The sequence below is a fragment of the Lolium rigidum genome, chromosome 2 (assembly GCF_022539505.1).
Source record: "Lolium rigidum isolate FL_2022 chromosome 2, APGP_CSIRO_Lrig_0.1, whole genome shotgun sequence".
NCBI lineage: Eukaryota > Viridiplantae > Streptophyta > Magnoliopsida > Poales > Poaceae > Lolium > Lolium rigidum.
The window spans coordinates 226365246-226371310 of record NC_061509.1 but is presented as its reverse complement, the minus strand read 5'-3'; positions in this window follow the sequence as shown (position 1 = coordinate 226371310).

The following is a 6065-nucleotide window of genomic DNA, read 5'->3' as shown; positions in this document are numbered from 1 at the left end:
CACCAGTTCTTCCCGGCCGCCTCTGTCTTCTCGTTGGCCCCCTCTTCCCGCCTCTTTCTTTCTGCCGACCCCCTCTTCCCGCCTCGTCTTCCCGCCATTTCTTCCCTGTCTTCCTGCCAATTTCTTCCCGCCTCTTTCGTCCCGCCACTTTCTTCCCGCCTCCTGTCTTCCCGCTCCCATGTTTCCCGCCATTTCTCACTACATATATGTAGCCCGGCTTGGCCAGCATTATCACATCTCTACAATCTCTCATCACTCTCTCATGGCTTCCACCGCACCCACTCTAACCTACCAGCAGATGGAGGAGCTTTGCGCCTCGAACTACCCTTGCCCACCGGGCTACCGTGTCCCCGCCGGCTGGAGCCTAAGCGCCGGCGGTGTGCCGGTCCCTCCCCTCCCTCAGGGTACTGCGCGTCGGGAGGCCATCACGAACCACTACTACCTCGACCTCACGCCGGAGCAGCGGATGAATCACCGCTGGCATCCCGATAACCAGCATACTTGGGACGCCTTCTTCATCAATCGGCGTGAGAGGGCGCTCGCCAGGTATGAGGAGGACGGTCTGCCTCCCGGGAACTTCCACGAGGCCGGCCGTCGGCTATGGTGGTACGGCCGGACTCTGCAGAGCGTCATGGACTACATCACGGCCGGTGATATCCCCCGCCTGCGCTACCCTCAGTTCGAGCCACGAGCGCCGTGCGACGACAGCGACGACAGCAGCGACGACGACGGCGACAACTTAGAAGGCGACGACTACCAGTACAACGGCGGCGGCTATGAAGACTACGAGTATGCATATTATACGCCTAGGCAGGAGTATGACTAAATCACTCCAAATTTCATGTATCATAAGTGCTATCTCGAGTCAATCGAATCATTCGAAAATGGACACCAAACACATCACGGGTAATATAATTCACATGATCCATTCAACAAAGTTTGGTACAATAAATTATTACACATCATTTCTTCCCTTGTGTCCCTGCTTGCTTACGATTGTGCCGTATCCATGGAGCATCTTCATCGTTTAACTTAATGCTTGGGTCGCTGTTCACTTTGAAGGGCGGAATTTCAGCAAACATATTATAATCTTCTGACATGTCTGTCTTGTCCTCCACTCCCACGATGTTTCTTTTCCCTGAAAGAACAATGTGGCGCTTTGGATCATCGCATGATGTACTGATCGTTTTCTTATTTTTCCGTTTCCTCGGTTTGCTACTCATGTCCTTGACATAGAAAACCTGAGCGACATCTTTCGCTAGGACGAATGGTTCGTCAAGGTAACCAAGATTGTTGAAATCCACCAGTGTCATTCCGTATTGCTGGTCCACCTTTACCCCACCTCCTGTTAGCTTGAACCATTTGCACCGGAACAAAGGGACCTTAAAGGAGGGTCCATAGTCAAGTTCCCATATCTCCTCTATGTAACCATAATATGTGACCTTTTGCCCATTCTCGGTTGCTGCATCAAAGCGGACACCACTGTTTTGGTTGGTGCTCTTTTTATCTTGGGCGATCGTGTAAAATGTATTCCCATTTATCTCGTACCCTTGGAAAGTCGTTATAGTCGAAGATGGTGTCTTGGCCAACATGTACAGCTGATCAACCAACTGCCGAAAGTCTCCATGTGGGCCTTCCTAATCCAGGATTCAGGCTTCCCCGGGTTGTCCGAGCGTAAAATATTCTTGTGTTTCTCAAAGTACGGAGCCACCAAGCTGGAATTGGTCGAACCGTGTGGTGTGCTTCAGTCGGAGAATGGCCGTCCATACATATCGTTGATTTCCTTCCGATCGTGCCTTTTCCACTTAGTCTCCCCTCGTGCCGCGATCGAGGAAGACCAATGGGCTTAAGGTCAGGAACAAAGTCAACACAAAACTCAATTACCTCCTCATTTCCATAGCCCTTGGCGATGCTTCCTTCTGGCCTAGCACGGTTACGAACATATTTCTTTAATACTCCCATGAACCTCTCGAAGGGGAACATATTGTGTAGTAATACAAGACCGAGAATGGAAATCTCTTCGACTAGGTGAACCAGGAGGTGCGTCATAATATTGAAGAAGGATGGCGGGAACACCAACTCGAAACTGACAAGACATTGGACCACATCGTTCTGTAACCGTGGTAGAACTTCGGATTGATTACCTTCCGAGAGATTGCATTGAGGAATGCACATAGCTTCACAATGGCTACTCGAACATTTTCCGGTAGGAGCCCCCTCAAAGCAATCGGAAGCAATTGCGTCATAATCACGTGGCAGTCGTGAGACTTCAGGTTTTGGAACTTTTTCTCCACCATGTTTATTATTCCCTTTATATTGGACCAGAATCCAGACGGGACCTTCATACTGCTCAGGCATTCAAAAAAGATGACATTCTCTTCTTTGGTCAGAGCGTAGCTGGCACGACCTTGAAACCTCTTCTTCACCTTCCCCTTCACCTTCAGCATCCTCCATGAAAGTATCACCGAAATGAGCAAGATAGTTTTCATCGATGAAATCATCCCCTTCTTCATCTTCTTCCATTATAACCCCTCTTTCTCCATGCTTGGTCCAACAATTATAGCTTGGCATGAAACCGTGCCGAAGCAGGTGCAGGTGAACTTCTCTTGAGGAAGAGTAACCCTTATGATTCTTACAATCAACACATGGACAGATAACAAAACCCTTCTGCTTGTTCGCATTAGCCACTACGAGGAAATCTTTCAAACCCGTAGTGAACTCGCCGGAGAGTTGGTTACCGTACATCCATTGCCGATTCATCTGCATTATTATAATATAAAATATATAATTAACCATCATGCATTTGTTAAACTAACTAGCTACAAACAATAGAAATTAAACAATGAACTACACACATGCATATTTTATCAATGACACATATATATGAAAGGTTCAAGTTGCTAACCGCGATCGAGGAGGAAAAATAAATGAGGAAGCTCAAGTGTTGCTCCGACACTTCATATCATGTTTGTTTCATGCTCTTGGGGCATTTCATCAAACACTTTGTGTGCATAAGAGGAGCCAAAAGCAAACCTACACCCCCTTGTGAAGTTTGTGAAGAGAAGTGGCACCAAATGGCTAAGTGTTGTTGGCTGAACGGTATATGTAGGGGTGGGGCTTTAGTCCCGGTTGGCCTGGCCAACCACGACTAAAGGCCTTCGGGAACCTTTAGTCGCGGTTGGCCTGGCCAACCGCGACTAAAGCGCCTCACGTGCACCAGCTGGCCACCGAGCGCCCTGGGCACAGGCCTTTAGTCGCGGTTCGGGAAGCGAACCGCGACTAAAGACTCCATTAGTCGCGGTTCCTCTACTTTCGCGACTAATGGGGCTGGACGGAAGCCTCTTTTTCTACCAGTGGCGTGTCCTTCATGTAGTTATCTATGCAGAAATATGCACGGTTGCCCACCCTTGTGCAAGAGTAGAAGGTTCTCATGCTGAGGCTAGCTAAGCTCTCAAGCGGGATCCTCACTTCTAGTTTATTTTGGGATTTGTAGTTTAAATTTTGGGCTAACTTTTGAACTAGAAATCAAAATATAAACTAGAAGTGGGTGTTTGGTGCTTGGTGGGATATCACTTGTATCTCTAAGAGCATCTCTAGCAGATCCCCAAATCGCAAACCCCAAATAGCCGTATCCAGACATCCTAAACGCCGCATATATTCCCGAATATGATATTATGCGGGCTGCGTTTGTCGCGTCTGGTCTGCGCGGCCGTTTTTCAGCCCACAACCAAAACCGGAAAGAAAGGGTTTGCAAAATATCACAATACAAATTATTACACAAATTGATACAACAAATACAATAATAATCTGAATTATTACACAAATATTTACTGTCATAGATTACAAACAATATGAATTAGAACAAATATTTTGAAACAATATGAATCAAATGGTAAACATCAAATTGAACAAATAACAAATGGTTGAAAATACAAATAAATCATAGTTGCCATGCCTCTGCCAATGGTGGCGAACGAGATCTTCCTGGAGCTGTTTTGCATCCTTGTCACTCTCAATCAGATGGTATGTTTCAAGAAAAGCTTGCACATTATCTCGATTTCTTGAAGTTTGACCCGAGTGCCAACATTATCAAAGAAAAAAGATAAGTTTAAACCCTCTCATCCTCGATGATCATATTGTGCAGAATCACACAGGTGGTTATGATGTCCTTGAGTGTATCCATATCCCAAAATTAGGCTGTCCCCTGACCAGTGACGGAGCTAGCAGGGTGGAAGGGTGGGGCAGGGCCCACCCTAAGATTTGGGCCAGCCCATATGTCTTGTATAGAAAATAAGATTTTTTTTAGAAAAGCTCAACCCAAGTTAGGTATGGCCCATCCTAGCAAAATGGGCAAGTTCGCCACTACCCCGGACTATTGCAAATCGAGCTTGCAAAACACCGAAAGCTCGTTCAATATCTTTTCGAGCTGCCTCATGTGCTTTTGCAAACTCAGCTTCAGCTCTGTTCCCTAGCTCCCTCATGGTTTTCACAAATATTACCCAATCTGGATATATATGGTCGGCAGTGTAGTACCCCATTGTGTACTCCCTCCCATCGACGGTGTAGCTGCAAGCCGGGACATCACCTTTAACAAGCCGGGCAAGAAGATGGGATCGATGCAAGAAATCGATATCGTTGAGTGAACCGGGCAAACCAAAAAAGCTATGCCAAATCAAAAGATCATGCGATGCAACAGCCTCAAGAACAATTGTTGGTTCTTTGCTGTGGCCACAATACAAGCCTTGCCAAGATTTTGGACAATTTTTCCATGTCCAATGCATACTACTGCCTAGCATGCCCGGCCACACCCATTGTTCGTTCTCCGCCAATAATCTTGTGGTACCTTCGTCATTGGGAGATCGAAGATACGTCGGCATGTACAAATGCATCATAACGCAAAAACGATGGACGGATTCCATCGTCGTATATTCGCCTATGCGAAGATACTCATCAACATAGTCCGCCGGAATGCCGTAGGCAAAGATGCATGACAGCGGAATTTTTTTGGTGCACGCTAAATCCCATGAGCCCGGCGGAATTTCTCTTGCGCTTGAAGTAGCGTGTGTTGTCCTCACACATAGCGATGATCTTGTTGAACAAAGATCGTAGCATTCGGTACCAGCAGTGAAAAAGATGGAGCGGATATGTCGGTACCTCGGCGAAATAATCACGCATGAGCTGGTTGTGGCCGAGGGCGTGGTTCTGCAGGCCGCTCCATGATTGTCCCCTTCTGCTTCTTCAATCGCACATCCGTGACCGCTGCCGCCGCGAGTATCACCGTGGTCTGCTCCAAGTCGTCATCGAGCAGCTCCTCCAAATCGGAGTTGTCGGAGGACGATGATGAAGGAGATATGCCCTAGAGGCAATAATAAAGTGGTTATTATTTATATCTTTATGTTTATGATAAATGTTTATATATCATGCTATAATTGTATTAACCGAAACATTAGTACATGTGTGATATGTAGACAACAAGAAGTCCCTAGTATGCCTCTTAAACTAGCTTGTTGATTAATGGATGATTAGTTTCATAATCATGAACATTGGATGTTATTAATAACAAGGTTATATCATTATATGAATGATGTAATGGACACACCCAATTAAGCGTAGCATAAGATCTCGTCATTAAGTTATTTGCTATAAGCTTTCGATACATAGTTACCTAGTCCTTATGACCATGAGATCATGTAAATCACTTATACCGGAAAGGTACTTTGATTACATCAAACGCCACTGCGTAAATGGGTGGTTATAAAGGTGGGATTAAGTATCCGGAAAGTATGAGTTGAGGTATATGGATCAATAGTGGGATTTGTCCATCCCGATGACGGATAGATATACTCTGGGCCCTCTCGGTGGAATTTCGTCTAATGTCTTGCAAGCATATGAATAAGTTCATAAGAGACCACATACCACGGTACGAGTAAAGAGTACTTGTCAGGAGACGAGGTTGAATAAGGTATAGAGTGATACCGAAGATCAAACCTCGGACAAGTAAAATATCGCGTGACAAAGGGAATTGGTATCGTATGTGAATGGTTCATTCGATCACTAAAGTCATC